Genomic DNA, 21,332 nt, shown 5'->3' on the forward strand with positions numbered 1-21,332 from the left:
TTTAGTAGACCTAAGTTCAACCACATCACTAATTACATTAAATAGTAACTGTCTAAATACTGCAATTAAAAAACAACATAACGTTCAAAATGTCCAAGGTAGAATTCAACATACATACTGCAGCACAGATTGAATGGAAATTACTATATGATAAAAGACATAACTTAAAATATCAACACAAAGATTAATTAAAAAAAGGAATACAAAAAGATACAGCATGCAAACAAAACACATAACAAGTCTGGAATTACTCTTAAAATACAGATAAATACAACTTCCAAAGAATTTTACCAGAGTAGAGATAAGGAGAGACATATCAGAGTGATGCAAGGGAAAATACATTAGGAAGACTTAAAAATTGAAAATGTATATGCATCTACTAATAGAAGCTTACATGAAGCAACATTGACAACATAAGAGGAGAAATAAAAATTCTGCAGTTATAGTAGAAGATTATAACATGTTGTGGAGCTATAGAGAAAACATTTTTATGTTTTATGTTTCTGCACAGTTAGGGCTCTGTGAGCAAACTCTACTGAACTTTGGAGCTTTATCTAAAAGAATACGGTTTAAGACAGACTAATCAGATGGTGAGAGAACTCCAGAGGGATTTACCTTTCTAGATGTAAGTGTTTAAATTTCAAGTGGGGTTAAGATCTGGGACCATAGGGGACCCCCCTGAGCCATAAAGCCTGAATTTGTACTGTTCTTCTAAATGCATAATTTTGTACTTGTCTTAGAATAAATGTGCTTATTAGCAAAGAGACCCTTACTTTCTCTGCTTAAAATGGCCGCTAAAAATAAAAATATCTTTATCTTCTCCTATTTGCAATAAATAGTTTAGCCTAACTTCAGAAGTAATGTAACATATCAATTCTTATGGCAAACAACTAAGGTTGATGATTATCAATGAAGTATGAGATACTAAAATATGGACAAAAGATTTTATTACAACACAAGTATTTAATAACAAAAAATTGTTTTGAAGAGGGGTCGAATGGCATTTTCTGACTCATTTAGTAACTTTAAAATGCATATGCTTGATTTACATACATTTGATTATTTGCTTATGAGCAGAGAATATCTCCTCTGGCCACTAAAACAATGCTGCACAAATGGATCTAATTTATATGCGTATCAAAATGGAAGTCTGAGTAGCTGGGGTTTACAAGGACTAGTGTAAGAATGGGAGATGTTTATAGGAGGCTTGACATCTAGAGGTATTTAGAACACTAACCAAAAAGATCTAAGAAATCTGTATCAACTTGTATACTCGCTTCATGCCTGATAGAATTAGTCTGCATATTTTATTGCATACTAAATACAAATTTTCTATTGCAGGATTAGATTTCTTTCAAAGTTGACCATTTAAAATATGCCATAAATTCAGTAATAAGCAAAAAAAAAAAAAAACCTCTTAGAAGTCATGAAAATGAAATATACAAGCATTGCTACTTTAAACCATAGGAGAAATTTTTAAAAATCAGTCAATTGCTAATTGTAAACTTGTGTGTGTATATATATATATATATGCTTTTTTTAAGCCAACAGGTTGAAAACCATATATAAAACTAAACCAAAGAGATCAAATCTAGGAATTGGAAGAAATACACAACCAGGCAAATATGTTTTGCAATCAGATGACATTTATAATTAGTATAAACAGATCTATTACCAAAAAAAATCCCTGAGGATATTAGAAAATTTATATTCTGAACAAGAACTCTGAATCAATAAGAATTCAAGAATATTCACTGTGCTATGTTTAAACATAAGTGATGAGGGAGTTTATTTTTTTCTTTAATTTTTTTCAACACATTTAAAAAAAATTATTTATTTTATTTATTTATTTTTGGCTGCATAGGGTCTTCATTGCTGCACGCAGACTTTAGTTGCAGAGAACGGGGGTTGCTCTTCATTGCGGTGTGTGCATTTCTCATTGTGGTGGCTTCTCTTGTTGCGGAGTACAGGCCCTAGAGCATGAGGGCTTCAGTAGTGCCACGTGGGCTCAGAAGTTGTGGCTCATGGGCTCTAGAGTGCAGGCTCAGTAGTTGTGGCACACGGGCTTAGTTGCTTCGTGACATGTGGGATCTTCAGAGGTAAGGAACTCCCTACCTTATGAGTCAGCCCATGCAAATTTTATATGGCTAAATTGTTAGGAAATACATTCTTATGGACAGAAGAAATCTGCCTTCTTATACTGTAGTTTTGTCCTCTTAGAATGCAGAAAGAAAGTCTAAGCCTTTTCAACATGACAGTTTTTCATTATTGGAAGACGACTGAAGGGATGTCTCCATTCTCTGTTCCTCAGCTAGAGATTTCCAGTTCCTTAATACTTGGTAGAGTTTTAGGTCCTTCTATCTTCCAAACCACTCTGCTCTGGGCACACTCGGGGTGTTGAGCCCCACTCTGTGTTCTTCTATGTACAATGTAAGAGAGGTGGGGTTGACTGTCGAATCTTTTCTGCCTCCTTCAGTTCCCTTAAGACAAAAATGAGAGAAGGACAATGTCGGCCAAACATTGAAGGTCTTTGATTTGTCCATGGTCCAACTTGTACATAGTTGGCAATAGTGTAACACAATAACACTTTTGAAGATAAATTTTGTTACCAACAGGAAACTACTTTGCACTGGGGCAGAACATGAAGTTCCATAAGAGACTGTTTCTTTTTATATATCTCTTTTGTCAAAATTTAGCCATTTCACAGTCACTTCACAGTGACTGTAAGTCAATCACTGCTAAGAATGGGCCTACCATATTTGACTATCAGATTTTTACTCTTAAGTCATAATAGTGAACAAAATCTAATTCTACCAAAAAGAAAGAAGCAAGTATTTGTTATTATTTAGGTAAGTAATAAAAGCCTGCTATGTTTTCAGAATATGAACCAATATATAAAAGTTTCTCAAAGCACAACCATGGTTGACATTTTATGGTGAAGTGAGACTCAGGATTGTGGCCAAAAAAAATCATAACAAATTTTGGAATGAAAATGTGGTCAAGGTCAAAGAATAATTAAATAATTCCAGATGACTAGAAATTTGGAAATCTCAAAGAGCTATCAAGGTTATAAGAGGATTGGAACCATAAAGAGTATAAAAAAAACAGCAGGCATTTATTTTTTAATTTACACATTAATTTACCCATTGTTTACATTATTTAAAAACTGTTTCCTTGAGCGTCTACTTTATGAGCAATACTTACCTGTAGCATTAGGTAGTCAATGATCAGTAGACATGTACTGTCCCTGCCTCATTTTTTGTGTAGTAGGAATAGAATTTAAGTAAAGATAAAGAAACAAACACAAAATTATAAAATATAATAAACAATACATAGTACTGCAATATGCAGATGACGAGATACTTTAAGTAATAATGACATTGAGACCCTCTCATAGAATGTAGCATACATGGTATCAGCTATTCAAAGAACCAGTTGGAAGAATGTCAGAAGAGAAAATATATTCGAGGACTTTAAGGAATAGGAAACCCACAGAAGCAAAGAGCTGAATGAATTTAGTGGCTACAACATAGTGATCAAGAAGAATAGTGATCAGTGAAGAAATTAAAAAGATTGTAGAATCTAAATCATTAAAGACATAGATCATGAAAAGGAGTTTGGGTAGTACTGTAACCCAATGGGAAGCTGGAAAATGATATAAATTTGGCAAACAGGAAAGCAAACATAGGATTCCAAAAGATCGGATAACTTAGCATTGTAGATAATACCTATGCAAATTAAAGTTATTTTCTTCTCTTCTGTTCCTTCTTCTCCTCTTCCTCCTAAACTTTCTCCTTTCCTCCTCCCTCCTCCTACTCTGTCTCCTTCTCTTCTTTACCACTTTCCTCTTTCTCTTTACCCCTCTTCTTCTCCCACTGCCCCTCCTACTCATTTTGTTTTTCTTCTTTAGCAGGAGCAAACTTAGGAACTTTATCAACCTGTGTACAAACCCTTGTTAGTTAATCACGTCTTATTTGATTATGGAAATTGAGACTGTGTGAGCAGTATAATTGAAGACCATTGATGTATAGGGAAAACTCATTCAGGGCATCTTTTACCTAATGAGAATGCGTCTTTGAGTGGTCACTGTACAATTTATACACAAACTCTTCTCTACCAGTGCTAACTTCTTACAAGTATGGATACTTGTAAGAATCTCTAGTAATGAGTTTGGGGATTTAAGCCAACACTGAGGTGTGGAAAACCTAGTAGCATTCACTAATTCATCCAACTAAAAGTGTGTGTTTACTGCTCAGGTCCTAGAGCTCATACATACAGTGTCTACCACTGAATTTGTTACTTAATTACCCACTGTCTGGAATCCCCCCTTATGGCATTGTGTACAGCTTATCTACCAAGGAGACCACTAACTCTCTGAGAGCATTTATTTTGTAGCTTTTACTACCTTAAATAACACCATAGAACATGGAAGAGTATTTTGTTCTGAATAAGTACTCAACAATTATTTTGGAATTGAATCAATACTGATCATTTATTCTCTATTATAAATTCAATATAGGTAGGGACTAGGTCACATTCATCTTTGTATAAAATACATACCAGCTTATTACCAAGAGAAGATTAGGCACTCCATGTGTTTGTTGAGTAAATGAACAAATTTATCAAGCTTTAAGTTTTACCTTTCAGGAAAAACTAAGGAAAACACCTTGTCATAATCATCAAATTATATAGTGAATCCATGGCCACCATTTTTTTTTTTTTTGGTACTCATTCTTTATTTACTTTTTTTTTTGAATTTTCTTTTACTTTTTTAATACAGCAGGTTCTTATTAATTATCTATTTTATACATATTAGTGTATATATGTCAATCCAAATCTCCCAATTCATCCTACCACCACCACCTCCCACCCACCACTTTCCCCTCTTGGTGTCCATACGTTTATTCTCTACATCTGTGTCTCATTTCTGCCTTGCAAACTGGTTCATCTGTACCATGTTTCTACATTCCACATATAAGCGTTAATATACAATGTTTGTTTTTCTCTTTTTGACTTACTTCACTCTGTATGACAGTCTCTAGGTCCATCTACATCTCTACAAATGACCCAATTTTGTTCCCTTTTATGGATGAGTAATATTCCATTGTATATATGTATCACATCTTTATCCATTCGCCTATCGATGGGCATTTAGGTTGCTTCCATTACCTGGCTGTTGTAAATAGTGCTGCAGTGAACATTGGGTGCATTTATCTTTTTTTTATTTTTTATTTTTTTTATTTTTATTGGGCTATAGGGGATGGGTTGGGAAATATCTCTGTAAGTTATGCCCTACTAGGGAAATGTCCATTCTAATTTTCCTGGGATAGCTTTCAGAGCTTTTTCTTTTTCTTGGAGCTGCTGCTCTTGCTGGCAGCAGCCTCTTCAGGTCCACTGCTGAGAGGCTCCTCCTTGGAAGAGAATTTCCTCTTTTTCTTGGGGACCCTCTTGTTTCCTGACTCTTCAGGGTCACTATCTGGTTCCTCTTTGGGGAAAGATTTCTTCCTCTTGGTAAGACTTCCACTGCCAGCTGTCTCTTCAAGATCACTACTAACCAGCTCCTCCTTGGAAAAAGATTTCTTTTTTTTGGATTTGGAGGAGACAGATGGGTCTTCCATTCCATTCTCCTGAGGAGCCTCCTGGGGCTGTTGCTTTTTCTTCTTTTTGGGTCTTTCACTTGTCTCCTCACATTCCTCCAGGGTACTACTGCTGTTTTCTGAAGACGGCAGGGCAATCGCAGCCAGCCTTTTCTTTTCCTTCTTCAAGCGTTTCTTCTCCTGTTTCTCCACGTGCCTAGTAATCTCAGCAGCCGCTTCTTCTGCCTCAACCATTGCCTCCTTCATGACATCCAGATTCTTTCGTGGAATCTCTCCAGTCTCATAGAAGGACAGCCGCTCCTCAACTTGTTCTCTAAGCTTTTCCCCAAATACATTGGTAGGTACCTCAGAGAAGCAATCAATTCGTGAGGTAATACTGCATTTGTTTGCCAGGTATCGGGAGATGCGGCCTTTGTTCTTGGCAGCTGCTCGGCCAATGAAGGTAGAGTGGAAAATGAGTCCATATTTTGGGGTGTTACCCCTTGTCTTCAGGGCTCTGGAAAGTTGGTCCCTGTGCTGGGCCCAGGGAAGCATTTATCTTTTTGAATTATGGTAATCTCTGGATGTATGCCCAGTAGTGTGGGATTGCTGGGTCATATGGCAGTTCTATTTTTAGTTTTGTAAGGAACCTCCATACTGTTCTCCATAGTAGCTGCATCAATTTACATTCCAACCAACAGTGCAAGAGGGTTCCCTTTTCTCCACACCCTCTCCAGCATTTATTGTTTGTAGATTTTTTGATGATGGCCATTCTGACTGGTGTGAGATGATACCTCATTGTAATTTTGATTTGCATTTCTCTAATAATTAATGATGTTGAGCAGCTTTTCATGTGCTTCTTGGCCATCTATATGTCTTCTTTGGAGAAATGCCTATTTAGGTCTAATGCCCATTTTTTTTTTTTTTTGGCTTAAGTAACAAATTTATTTTCTCACAGTTCTGCCCATTTTTTGACTGGGTTGTTTGTTTTTTTAATATTGAGCCACATGAGCTGTTTATATATTTTGGAGATTAATCCTTTGTCCGTTGATTCATTTGCAAATATTTTCTCCCATTCTGAGGGTTGTCTTTTTGTCTTGTTTATGGTTTCCTTTGCTGTGCAAAAGCTTTTAAGTTTCATTAGGTCCCATTTGTTTAGTTTTGCTTTTATCTCCATTACTCTAGGAGGTGGGTCAAAAAAGATCTTGCTGTGACTTATGTCAAAGAGTGTTCTTCTTATGTTTTCCTCTAAGAGTCTTATAGTATCTGGTCTTACATTTAGGTCTTTAATCCATTTTGAGTTTATTTTTGTGTATGGTGTTAGGGAGTGTTCTAATTTCATTCTTTTACATGTAGCTGTCTAATTTTCCCAACACCACTTATTGAAGACTGTCTTTTCTCCATTGTATATCCTTGCCTCCTTTGTCATAGATTAGTTGACCATGGGGGCATGGGTTTATCTCTGGGCTTTCTATCCTGTTCCATTGATCTATATTTCTGTTTTTGTGCCAGTACCATATTGCCTTGATTACTGCAGCTTTGTAGTATAGTCTGAAGTCAGGGAGTCTGATTCCTCCAGCGCTGTTTTTTTTCCCTCAAGATTGCTTTGGCTATTCGGGGTCTTTTGTGTGTACATACAAATTTTAAGATGTTTTGTTCTAGTTCTGTAAAAAATGCCATTGGTAATTTAATAGAGATTGCATTGAATCTGTAGATTGCTTTGGGTAGTAGAGTCATTTTCACAATATTGATTCTTCCAGTCCAGGAACATGGTATATATCCCCGTCTGTTTGTGTCATCTTTGATTTCTTTCTGTGTCTTATAGTTTTCTGCATACAGGTCTATTGTCTCCTTAGGTAGGTGTATTCCTAGGTATTTTAGTCTTCTTGTTGCAGTGGTGAATGGGATTGTTTCCTTAATTTCTCTTTCTGATTTTTCATTGTTAGTGTATAGGAATGCAAGAGATTTCTGTGCATTAATTTTGTATCCTGCAACTATACAAAATTCGTTGATTAGCTCTAGTAGTTTTTTGGTGGCATCTTTAGAATTCTCTATGTATAGTATCATGTCATCTGCAAACAGTGACAGTTTTACTTCTTTTACAATTTGTATTCCTTTTATTTCTTTTTCTTCTCTGATTGCTGTGGCTAGGACTTCCCAAACTACGTTGAATAATAGGGGCAAGAGTGGACCTCCTTGTCTTCTTCCTGATCTTAGAGGAAATGCTTTCAGGTTTTCACCATTGAGAATGATGTTTGCTGTGGGTTTGTCATATATGGGCTTTATTAGTTTGAGATAGGTTCCCTCTATTCCCAATTTCTGGACAGTTTTTACCATAAATTTTGTTGAAATTTGTCAAAAGCTTTTTCTGCATCTATTCAGATAATCGTATGTTTTTTATTCTTTAATTTGTTAATATGGTGCATCACATTGACTGATTTGTGTATATTGAAGAATCCTGCATCTCTAGGATAAATCCCACTGAATCATGGTGTATGGTCCTTTTACTGTGTTGTTGGATTCTGTTTGCTAGTATTTGGTTGAGGATTTTTGCATCTATAGTCATCAGTGATATTGGTCTTTAATTTTCTTTTTTTATAGTATCATTGTCTGGTTTTGGTATCAGGATGATGGTGGCCTTGTAGAATGAGTTTGGGAGTGTTCCTTCCTCTGCAGTTTTTTGGAAGAGTTTGAGAAGGATGGGTGTTAGCTCTTCTCTAAATGTTTGATAGAATTCACCTGTGAAGCCATCTGGTCCTGGACTTTTGTTTGTTGGAAGATTTTTAATTGCAGTTTCAATTTCAGTGCTTGTGATTGGTCTGTTCATATTTTCTATGTCTTCCAGTTCAGTCTTGGAAGGTTATACCTTTCTAAGAATTTGTCCATTTCTTCCAGGTTGTCCATTTTATTGGCATAGAGTTGCTTGTAGTAGTCTGTTATGATGCTTTGTATTTCTGCGGTGTCCATTGTAACTTCTCCTTTTTCATTTCTAATTTTATTGATTTGAGTCCTCTCCCTCTTTTTCTTGATGAGTCTGGCTAAAAGTTTATCAATTTTGTTTATCTTCTCAAAGAACCAACCTTTAGTTTTTTTTTTGTTTTTTTTTTTAAATATATATATATATATATATGTATTTTTTTTAGTATTCTACAACAATTAGATCACAATAATTACTCATTTACTCTGTCTTGTGAGTGACTCTTGTTTTTTTTTTTTTTTTTTAAAGATTTATTGATTGATTGATTAATTGCTATGTTGGGTCTTCGTTTCTGTGCTAGGGCTTCCTGTAGTTGCGGCAAGCGGGGGCCACTCTTCATCGCGGTGTGCGGGCCTCTCACCATCGCGGCCTCTCCTGTTGCGGAGCACAGGCTCCAGACGCGCAGGCTCAGTAATTGTGGCTCACGGGCCTAGTTGCTCCGCAGCATGTGGGATCTTCCCAGACCAGGGCGCGAACCCGTGTCCCCTGCATTAGCAGGCAGACTCTCAACCACTGCGCCACCAGGGAAGCCCCAACCTTTAGTTTTATTGATCTTTGCTATTGTTTTCTTTGTTTCTATTTCATTTATTTCTGATCTGATCTTTATGATTTCTTTCCTTCTACTAACTTTGGGTTTTGTTTGTTCTTCTTTCTTTAGTTTAGGTGTAAGGCTAGGTTGTTTATTTGAGATTTTTCTTGTTTCTTGAGGTAGGATTGTATTGCTATAAACTTCCCACTTAGAACTGCTTTTGCTGCATCCCATAGGTTTTGGATCATCATGGTTTCATTGTCATTTGTCTCTAGGTATTTTTTGATTTCCCCTTTGATTTCTTCAGTGATCTCTTGGTTATTTAGTAACATATTGTTTAGCCTTCATGTGGTTGTGTTTTTTACGGGGTTTTTTTGCCTGTAATTCATTTCTAATCTCTTAGCGTTGTGGTCAGAAAAGATGCTTGATATGATTTCAATTTTCTTAAATTTACTGAGGCTTGATTTGTGACCCAAGATGTGATCTATCCTGGAGAATGTTCCATGCACACTTGAGATGAAAGTGTAATCTGCTGTTTTGGGATGGAATGTCCTATAAATATCAATTAAATCTATCTGGTCTATTGTGTCATTTAAAGCTTGTGTTTCCTTATTAATTTTCTGTTTGGATGATCTGTCCATTGGTGTAAGTGAGGTGTTAAAGTCCCCCACTATTATTGTGTTACTGTCAACTTCCTCTTTTATAGCTGTTAGCTTTTGCCTTATGTATTGAGGTGCTCCTATGTTGGGTGCATAAATATTTATAATTGTTGTATCTTCTTCGTGGATTGTTCCCCTGATCATTATGTAGTGTCCATCCTTGTCTCTTGTAACATTCTTTATTTTAAAGTCTATTTTATCTGATATGAGTATTGCTACTCCAACTTTCTTTTGATTTGCATTTGCATGGAATATCTTTTTCCATCCCCTCACTTTCAGTCTGTATGTGTCCCTAGGTCTGAAATGAGTCTCTTGTAGACAGCATATATATGGGTTTTGTTTTTGTATCCATTCAGTCAGCATATGTCTTTTGGTTGGAGCATTTAATCTGTTCACATGTAAGGTAATTATTGATATGTATGTTCCTATGACCATTTTCTTAATTGTTTTGGGTTTCTTTTTGTAGGTCCTTTTCTTCTCTTGTGTTTCCCACTTAGAGAAGTTCCTTTAGCTTTTGTTGTAGAGCTGGTTTGGTGGTGTTGAATTCTCTTAGCTTTTGCTTGTATTTAAAGCTTTTGATTTCTCCATTGAATCTGAATGAGATCCTTGCAAGGTAGAGTAATCTTGGTTGTAACTTCTTCCCTTCCTTTCATCACTTTAAATATATTATGCCACTTCCTTCTGGCTTGTAGAGTTTCTGCTGAGAAATCAGCTGTTAACCTTATGGGCGTTGCCTTGTATGTTATTTGTCCTTTTTCCCTTGTTGCTTTTAATAATTTTTCTTTGTCTTTAATTTTTGTCAGTTTAATTACTATGTGTCTCAGTGTGTTTCTCCTTGGGTTTATCCTGTATAAGGCTCTCTGTGCTTCCTGGACTTTTATGGCTGTTTCCTTTCCCATGTTAGGGAAGTTTTCAACTATAATCTCTTCAGGTATTTTCTCAGGTCCTTTCTCTCTCTCTTCTCCTTCTAGGACCCCTATAATGCAAATGTTGGTGCACTTAATGTTGTCCCAGTGGTCTCTTAGGCTGTTTTCATTTCTTTTCATTCTTTTTTCTTTATTGTGTTCCACAGCTGTGAATTCCACCATTCTGTCTTCCAGGTCACTTATCCGTTCTTCTGCCTCAATTATTCTGCTATTGATTCCTTCTAGTGTATTTTTCATTGCAGTTATTGTATGGTTCATCTCTGTTTGTTTGTTCTTTAATTCTTCTAGGTGTTTGTTCTTTAATTCTTCTAGGTCTTTGTTAAACATTTCTTGCATCTTCTCGATCTTTGCCTCCCTTCTTTTTCCGAGGTCCTGGATCATCTTCACTATCATTATTCTGAATTCTTTTTCTGGAAGCTTGCCTATTCCACTTCATTTAGTCGTTTTTCTGGGGTTTTATCTTGTTCCTTCATCTGGTACCTAGTTGTCTGCCTTTTCATTTTACCTATCTTTCTGTGAATGTGGTTTTTGTTTCACAGGCTGCAGGATTGTAGTTCTTCTTGCTTCTGCTGTCTGCCTTCTGGTGTATGAGGCTATCTGAGAGGCTTGTGGAAGCTTCCTGATGGGAGAGACTGGTGGTGGGTAGAGCTGGGTGTTGCTCTGGTGGGTAGAGCTGAGTAAAACTTTAATCCACTTGTCTGCTGATGGGTGGGGCTGAGTTCTCTCCCTGTTGGTTGTTTGGACTGAGGCGACCCAGCACTGGAGGCTACAGGCTCTTTGGTGAGGCTAATGGTGGACTCCAGGAGGGCTCATTCCAAGGAGTACATCCCAGAACTTCTGCTGCCAGTGTCCTTGTCCCCTCTGTGAGCCACAGCTACCCCCCACCTCTGCAGGAGACCCTCCAACACTAGCAGTTATGTCTGGTTCTGTCTCCTATGGGGTCATTGCTCCTTCCTCCTGGGTCCTGATGTGTATACTACCTTGTGTGTGCCCTCCAAAAATGGAGTCTCTGTTTCCCCCAGTCCTGTCAAAGTCCTGTAGTGAAATCCCACTAGCCTTCAAAGTCTGATTCTCTGGGAATTCCCCCTCCCATTGCCAGACGCCCAGGTTGGGAAGCCTGATGTTGGGCTCAGAACCTTCACTCCAGTGGATGGATGTCTGTGGTATAATTGTTCTCCAGTTTGTGAGTCACCTACCCAGAGGTTATGGGATTTGATTTTATTGTGATTGTACCCCTCCTACCATCTCATTATGGCTTATCCTCATTATGGCTTATCCTTTGTCTTTGGATCTTTTTTGGTGAGTTCCAGTGTCTTCCTGTCAATGATTGTTCAGCAGTTAGCTGTGATTCCGATGCTCTCTTTTTTTTTTTTTTGCATCTTTCTTTCCCCAATTTTTAGGACTCCGAAGAGTCAAACAAAAGTGAAATATTTGATTGAATTTTTAATTTTGCCTTAGAAATGTGTCCGAGAATGAGAAGATTGTCATCACAGATTTTCAAAAGTATAATCAGGATACCCAGAGGAAGACAAAATTCCAATTGATGTTTATCAGTAGCATATAGGCAGTGGTAAACATTCTTCCTCACCATTCCCAAGTTAAAGAGCTACGATAAAGTGTGTGAAGAGTAGTAAGGGGGCCTCCCTGCATTACATCAGAAGTTCACAGAAATTTATAAATAGTCTTACATAAGTCATTCAAATTGTTAAAGTTTGCATGGACTAACTTTTGTCTGTTTTAAAATGCATGATTAATTCTCAATTTAGCATAGGTGCCTGATAATACAATTAGAATTACAGTTTCAATATTTTCATCTTACACTTTAATATGAAAATTAAATAATATATTACTGTCAGTGAATTAAGTTATGATAAGCAATTTGTCAGTAATAACTCTGGATAACATATCCAAAAGAGAATTCAATTTTACAATTCCCTTTGCAGTGCAAATAAGCCCATAATGAACCATTTAATTCACTTGATCAGTTTTATTTAGCATCCAAACCTAAACTAAGCTATATAAAATTTATTGAGTTGCTCATATTATAATACATAAATATTTAAGTGATCAATCAGATGATCCTGCACTAATTTTCAAAACATTTAATTCATACATTCAAGACATACATATCAAAAGCTGACTATGTGTCAGGCTCTGGGCTATAATGAGTGCTAAATAAAGTCTCACAAATATTTTAGAATTCAGAATGCAGTACATTAGGGAAATTTCCTGGGAGTGGAATTTCATGTTCAGTGTCTGGGTAGGGTGAGAATTGGGAGAAGTTGTCACCATATCAGTCTTCATTAAACCAACTTTTTCAAAGTTGATGAACGTGGCTACCAAAATTTTTCAGTAGATCTGCTATTTCTAGGACTGCTAATCTCTTTTCTTCTTATGAAGCAGGCAAATATATATTCCCAGTTATAAGCCTGCCGTTACTGTTTTGTATGTAACTGCCTTTATAAGTACTTTCTGAGACTGGAAGCTGGTAAATAAGGTCAGGAAAAAGAAATTGTAAGAGAAAACCTTCAGTAAGCATAAAATGGATGCTTTAATCAAATGGATATGTTTTAATATTCAGTTATTTTGCTGCATACTATCCAAAGTAAAGAGTGTTCAGTCATTTTAAAGGATATTTTGTAGTTTAAAACATACTGTATGGTGTTAGAAATTCTGATAATATCTGCATTATTCTTTTTTTAATTTAATTCTCAATGTACACACACATACACGTATATGGAAAAAAATGTTAGAGATATCACACTAGCTTCTAATCTCCATCACCAGTTACCTCCTAAGTATTAGTGTTGACTACTGTAGACCAAGCATTTGTAGATCATAGATTCTGCTTTCCTGGTGAAGATCCTCTGCTGCATGTCCCATCTCACTCTTTACCCACACCATCTGCTCTAAGATGTCTGTTTCCCCTTTTAGTGATTGTAATTATGGTCCCAGAGAAGTATTAAAATTGGCTTGTTAATCCCTGGGATGGCTGCATAATGTTGCATCTTGCTTTCTTCTAACTGAAGCACACAGTGTCTGTGCTTTCTGTTATTTGCATTCTCTACCTAGATCAGGATTGCTTTTTAAATCATGGCATGAGGGTAGGCTTAAATCCCCTTCCATAGCAGAAATATATTTCTGTCAAATTTCTACCTTAAATTTTTTTTCCTGAACTAAGACACTTCCTATATACTATTACAAAAAATACCTACACATAACAGTGGCTCGGGGCATTGCCCTTGAATTGTTTTCCTTCCAAAGCCCTTATAAAGAAAGCTGACCATATAGTTATATTTTTAGAAAGAAAGCAACCATATAAGCAAAAGCTCACAGCTCATTTGGAAAGCTTATTGAAAACTTTGATAAGATGAAAATTAAAGAGAGTCGTTAACATCATCAGACATCTCTCAAAGATTAAAGGTGTGCTGGTATGGAACAAGGTAAAATCTTAACAGTAAGCCACAACCTGAAATTATGTATTAACCATAATTCTAATGGAGCCCATTTTTCCTTTCTATACCTAAACTATATTGAATTCAGAGTATAAAATGAGAACACCATAAAGTATAGAATTATAAGAAAAATATATTTCCCCTAGCAAGGGAAAATATTAATTCATTCTCTACATCTGTGGGCAGGTGTGCTGCTTTAAATGATTTCTGCTCTCTGTTCTTGTCAATACAAGTTCTCTATCACATATTTCAAATAACTTGAAGTAATGAATTATTTTATATGATTTAAAATTTGTATTAGAATATGTGTCAGAAGGTTCTCTTTTTTTGTTTGCAAGCAACCAAAACATCCTTTAAATAGTTTCTAGAGGAAATGAACGGATCAATTGCTATTATGGAGCCCACAGAATCTTAAGAAATGCCTGAGTATCAGGCTGTAATGGCTCGTAGTCAGGAGCATCAAGAAAATGATACTACAAGACTCTTCCAGTGGAAATGTACTGACCCCAGCCAGTTCCAGGCACAGACCCTGCAGCTTGCTGTGCACATGCTGCCACCAGGCACAACAGCTAGAATTACTGCCAAGCTGACCCTGAAAGAGGAACATTGTTGCAGCCACCCATAACATGATAACAAATTCTATGTGTTGCTTGCTTCTCCACATGACCAGTTTTTAGATTAAAGCTTCACACATTGATTTTGATTTGTGGAGCCTAGGGCAAATCTATGCACTCTGGCAGGAAAGGCAAATTTCTGTATTTTCCTTTGGGAGAATTTTCAAATATACTAAAAGTATTCAGTCATTACATATGGCTTAAAAGAATGACAAATGTCTGTTACGCAGAGACAGTGCAGTTTGTATATTTAATTACTCCATTCAAGCTGAGATTTAATGTGAAACAGGAGAACAAAGTAGAATAATCAATCATTCTCATGTAGCTTAAAGAGACAAGAGAAAGAGGAGTTGCAATTAGAGTTCACCACAGGTGCAGCAGGTTGGAAGCATATTCTTGGAAAGGAAAGGAGATAGATATATCAGTATCTAAATAGATATAGATGTCTATTTATATATAAATAGATAGACATCCCTATATATCTATAGGGATGTATATATATAGATATATACATTTTTTTCTTCTAAATAACATAGTAATTCATTAATATTCAGCTATCTCACTTGCCTTAATTCCTAGAGTATAAATATTTTAATTAAGGATGGAAAAGGTATATAAAAATGTTATTCTTTCTAAAGATTCCTCTAAGAGTGTAGTTATAAAATTAGGAGTAATTAATTGCCCCAACTCACAGAAGTCTATTATATATGTCATTGTTAAAAATATATCAGGTTTTGTATTTTTATTCATTTGGAGTCAAAGTTGTACTGAACTGTACTGTCAAGGAAGGGGAGGCAGGCAAAGGGACAGAGTGGGTAAATCAGATAAAGTATGCTAAGTACAAAAGGCAAACAAAGCTTCATTCTCTTCTATCTCTGTTACTCTGTGAGACATCACCCAGCATCTGACTGAGGTAGGCTTGATTTATAAGAATGGGTATGGATACATTTCTATTTCTTTTCAAGAGTGATTTTGCTAGTTTGAACAAGACCTCAGATAAGATTTCAGTTGCATTTTTTTCTGTGACAGTTGCTCTTCCTACTTTCTTTGCATGCATTAAAGTGTGTGTTTAATATGTACTATAATGAATTCACCTGCCTAAATTTTATTTCAAAGCTTATTTCTATTTTTTTAATAAATTCATTTCTCACCAAAAGGGTTGTGGTTACATCATTGGTAAAATAGTTAGGAAAGCATATTCCAATCAAAGTAAAAAAAGATACAATTCAAGGAGTCAAGGAGTCCACTAAAATGTCAAAATATGTTATGTGTTGAATGAGATGGTATAAAAAATCCCGAGAGAACAGTTTGTGCAAGTTATGTATTTATGTTTTTGTTCTTCAAGACAATGTTATTACCATGAAGATACTTTCTCTTTAGTAATCTAAATCAAATTATCATATTCCCTGTACTAAGGGTTAGCTTATAATACCTCCTTGCATCCCTTCCAACACAAAAGTATGTGCCAGTGACTGCATGCACACATACATTTAACCATGGTTTTTGGCAAATTATTTTCCTTAATCACATGATGCAGTGCTACATAAAATACCTGCATAATGGCCTGTTTACCTTAGTATGATTTCAACACGACTTTGTATTTCATTATAGGTGTTCTAGATGTATGCTTCTAAAAGGGCTTTTCTGTTACGATGTACTTGATGAATGATATTTACCTGAGTGGCAGATCCACACGGGCTTATTCTAGATGTTGTGGAAGTCATAGTTCTTTACTTGCCATAGTTCTTTACTGCTGTCCTATTTGGAATTTAAAACCATCTTGGGAATTTTGTTGTGATCATTTGTTTTGAAGAAACAAAATATCTTGATGCTTTGCTCATGCAATAAATTTTCCATGATTTGTCCTTCCTTCTCTCTTCTTTTCTAGATAATATAAGCTTTGATGATCATCTACTTTCTCTAATTCCACCACATAATTTATCTGTCCACTTCTAGTGCTTTGTCCATAGGCCAGTTTTGTAGTATATCATTTAATTCACATTACTTCTTTATTTGTGTATCTCCCTTTGGTATTTTTATCTCCCAGAGAGGCATGTACAATAATTCATCTTTATTCTTCTTGTTATAATATCAATATGTAATTAATAGAAAACATTCAGTAATTGTTAGCTGAATTGAAATAAAATACAAAAGTGAAAACTATTATATTAACCATTTTAATAATATGTAAACAAACTTAAGGGGAAGAAAATGTTATAATGGTTAATTTTGGCTCAGAAAGTATGTATGTATGTATGTATCCATATGTACATGAATGTATATACCTTCTAGTTTATAAAACCAACGGCAGAGATAAGTCAGAACCAGAAAAATTCAAATAAAATATCTAAACCCAGGTATTGGTTTTAAAAAACAACTTACAGTACAGTAAGAAGCTCTTCTTTGTTCCTTTATAATATTCTTTATAAACATATAGTTTATATTTTGACCCAACATAATTACCTGTAGGAAAAACAGAATATTGCCTAAGATTGGATGTAGAACCCTCTTTCTCATTAGTATTGTGGCAAGTCTTTAATAGTGGTTGAATGTAAAAAGGAAAAAAATATTGGAAATATCGGTAAAACTTTATCTCTTTTACTTAATCTTATGGAAAGGAAGTAAAAAGGATTAAACAGGAAACAGAAAAGATTTCTACAAAATTTTAATTAGTATTCTCAGATAATGAGAGGTTATTGTATCTACACAGAAGAAATAGAAGGCTATGAAATAAATAGCATACATATTTCTGGTAGTGGTATTCCTTTCTCTAATTTTAAAGTTTTCCTGATTATAGTACCACAATTAATAGCATTATTTCTATGAATTCAGTCTACACTGGAAGTGTAGAATGTCATTATTAAACTAACTCAGGCACATCTGACATTGACATCTTTGCTTTTAATTTTAAAAAATTTAAAAAAACAGAAATCAGTTTGCAAATGAAAAAGATAAGTTTAAACTACTTAAGTTCTATGAAATAAAAATGTCACATAAATCTTGTTTTCTACATGAAACATCCAATTTATATGTTTTTAAAAACTGAAATTTCAAATTCAGTACGGCCTCCATGGTGACTGTCTGAAATATCATTGCAGTCTAATAGCTAATACAATTTTGTCCTTAATTTATTCACAGTTATGGGATTTTAGTTTGGTGTAAATGTAGACACTGAAATATAGCCCTCACTGTCACCCCTGGACCTTTTTCTCACAAGCTTTTCTTTTCTTTACTTGTCTATAGATGTTTTGTATATTTATCCCTTCACTTATTTTACCAAGGTCAGGAGGACATTCATTCTGTGTTTCATAGGCTTATGATGTTGGATATAAAATGGAGTGAATTTCATTTCTAAACATGGAGTTGGGGAGAATGTAAAGATGGAGAACACTTAAATATTAATACATATTGTCTTCTCAATTTTAATGCAGAGAAAGTAGTGGTTACATGTAAGGGAAAGAGAGGAGGTAACAAATGGAGTGAGCTTTGAGAGATGGCAAGATGGGATAAGAGTCAGGAATGTGATGGGGAGGAATGGATTAGAAAGGAATAAGGTGTAGAAAGAACACCCCTTCTATGCTTTAGTAAGAAAGCAAAAAAGTAGGGGTAAGTCCACCTGTATATCTGTAGGTGGAAGTTGTTCAAATTCTCATCTCATTGCTTACCTCTTTCTATGAACATTATGCAAAAACATCTGCTGAAAATTAAGTCTGATGGATAGTATGTGAAAAATGTTTTTATAAGAATGGAAACATTTGAAATATCTACTGTGTAAATGGGGAAAAATAAACATAATAGGATTGCCAGGATCCAATTTATGTTGAAGACCATGGCTGTGTTGAAGCACCGATCTGTGAGTGTCGGTTGATTTCTCTTTGGATAGTGTTTAGGTTCAGAGAAGATAAAAAGATTTATCTGGGGTTGGAATTTTCCCTGGTCGTGCTGAAAAGACAGTCAATATAATCAATAAGAAAACTGATACAGAAAAACCTAACATGGAAGGATGGAAATGGTTTAGGATTAACGACAAAAGAGTAACTAATACTTTGAATAGCTTTACGAGGTCAAAAAGCAGTGGTGTTGTGAGTAACTATATGAGGAAGCTAGAGACAGAAACTTGTCATGGGGTTGGGCTACCTGAATGTATCATTTCAAAGGTAGGTTGTTTCAGATGATTTAAAAATGCCCCAGGTATGTCCGCAGCAATGATTGGTTGAAGTTGTTTTGAGAGTCTTAGTCAGCCACAAGCCCCAGATTACATTTTGTACACCTATCACTCATCTAGTCAATGTGTCTAATCCAGTTTGCCTAAATATCCTCTTTCCTTCTAATAAAACTAGATGTTCAGCATTAGAACCAACACCAACTGTTAAGAAATTTTAGAGACATTAGTCCTGTGTGACTTATCGGTCAACTATTGATTACTATCACTACATTTCCTACAAAGAAACACATTTCCAGATTCAGATATCACAATCCTCAATAGCTAAATGAACACAAACAGATGGTTACACACCAAGCATGACTAACCAGTTTAGATGTAAGAGTTATGTGCCACGTAAAGAACCATGCTTCCTTTACACTGACGATCTTCTGACTTGTGTGTGTTAACAAAACAGACAAGCACTCACTAGTAGCACATGAGTCAGGGTAAATCACTGATTAAATAGTGAGTATCTCTGCTGTGATAAACTTTTCCATTAACCCTTAAAAAAAGAAAGATGTATAAGATCTATGGTAAAGAGGAGAAAAGGCATTCTGTATAAGGAAAACAGCCTCTATCCTACTGTCCAATTCCACAATTCTTTAACTTTATATGCAGATTTATGCTCACAGCAAATCCTCTAGGCTTCTGTGTCCCTGATATGATGACAAAGACATATGTCCTCTAACGTCTGCTGTGCTCTTTCCCTTCTGTACTTACCACTGCTGTCTTTTTGCCTTGCATTGTATTCTAAGATTTTAAACTCTTAGCTTTCATCTATAGAAAAAAAAAGAGCTACTGTTCCACTAATTCCTGTTTATCATTCTTTGAGGATGACTTAATTTCCTTGTTTCCACTGTAATAACTCAAGTCAGGGTATCAGTTCATCATCAACAATGTCTATATTTTGTTGAAATCTGTCTGAAAGCTACTGTAATATAAACTGTGTACTATTCTCACAAGGTGGAAACAAAGTGTTCCCTTAAACAAATGCTGACTTACTGCTTATGGGCCAAAGAGAAATCTTTTTCTCTAAGGACATAGGGTGGTCAAATATGACTAGTGTAGGAGAAATCCCTGAGACTAGAAGTTCTGAAAAATTGTACAGTGTTTCAAAGTCCTTTCTGGGCGTGGAAAGAGAAACTTCAACTGAACTATATATTTAAATATATGTTCGCTTAAGATTTACTGTATTTTAAATGAAAGCATTATCATGTTTGGAGAGGGGTCGTAGTTATGAATTGGAATCCTGTTTGCGGTAGGACAAACTTCAACTCCTTGCTGCAGAGTTGAGTGAAAAAGCAACCTTTTTTTCCCCCTATTTCTGAGCTAACTTAGACAGTTGCAATGTGGTTTTCACGTATCTTCAGCTTCAGTTGAACTGGAAGAAAGCCTAAACACGGAATTCACTTTGCAGACTTCCTTGGTTCAAGGAAGAGAATTCCCTTTCAGAATTTTTGAAGGCATACATGCCTTAATTCTAGAGTGCAAATACCCACCAAGTAGCTTTAGATGTGTGCAGCCGCAGGAGACCACCCATCACTCTTGTCCTCTCACATTTCTCAGGAAATGAACTCCTAATCCTCCTAAAGGATGAAAATAATCACACTGGAAGGCACAAAACGTTGCAGAATGGCTGTAGGCCGTGATGTAAGTATGAACAATATTACCCAAATTTTACAGATGAGGAAACTGCAACTCAGAGAGTATGTTTCAGTAACTAATATAGTAGAATTGGGGTAAAATTCAGACATCTATCTTTCTTGAAATTGTAGTTTTTATGATTTCCCTTACATCATTGGTTTTCAACTGGGGCCCTTTTTGCCCCCAGAGGACATTTACAGTGTCTGGAGACATTCTTTGATTGTCACAACTGGAAATGCTTCTGGCATCTAGTGAGTAGATGCTCGAAATGCTGCTAAAAATCCTGCAATGCACAGGATAGCACCCTGCCCCCCAACCCAGCGAATAACTGTCTCATCCTAAAAGTCCATGCCAAGTTGAAAAACCGTGCCTTAAATATTATTGATATATTTTGGCATATGGAAAGAACCTATACTTACTGGGGCACTATAGGAAAAGAATGTCTTTCATCCTTGCATTTACACATAAGCTTTGCTAAAAAAGCAAACCTACTGTTTGAGTTTCCTAGAGCAAATAAGCTGTCTTCATAGTGCTTCCCAGAATATGTAGCCATACCTCAAGGACACCAATGTTAACAGGTCACTAATCAAGTGGGAGAAACCGAAGCTATGGGCTGTAGCTAGGTTATTTTTTCCAACAAACTAATTAAGTTTTATGCATCGTATTCACATTCTATGAGAAAAAAAAAAGTTGTTTATTGGAGCATAGGCCTTTTCTGGTGTCTGCAGCATTAAAGGGTCCTCAGTAG

The 21,332-nt window shown here is 35.8% G+C and overlaps 1 long non-coding RNA gene across 1 annotated transcript; it reads right to left on the minus strand.

The window, feature by feature from the left end:
- Nucleotides 1-6,534: 6,534 nt before the first annotated feature.
- Nucleotides 6,535-20,952, minus strand: LOC309660173. The gene is made up of 2 exons (XR_014263234.1): nucleotides 9,091-20,952; nucleotides 6,535-8,656 (listed from the first exon to the last, which is right to left on the minus strand). It is a non-coding gene; the product is annotated as an uncharacterized lncRNA (long non-coding RNA).
- Nucleotides 20,953-21,332: the final 380 nt, after the last annotated feature.

This window comes from Balaenoptera physalus, assembly GCF_965194825.1.
Source record: "Balaenoptera physalus genome assembly, chromosome: 4".
NCBI classification, from domain to species: Eukaryota; Metazoa; Chordata; class Mammalia; order Artiodactyla; family Balaenopteridae; genus Balaenoptera; species Balaenoptera physalus.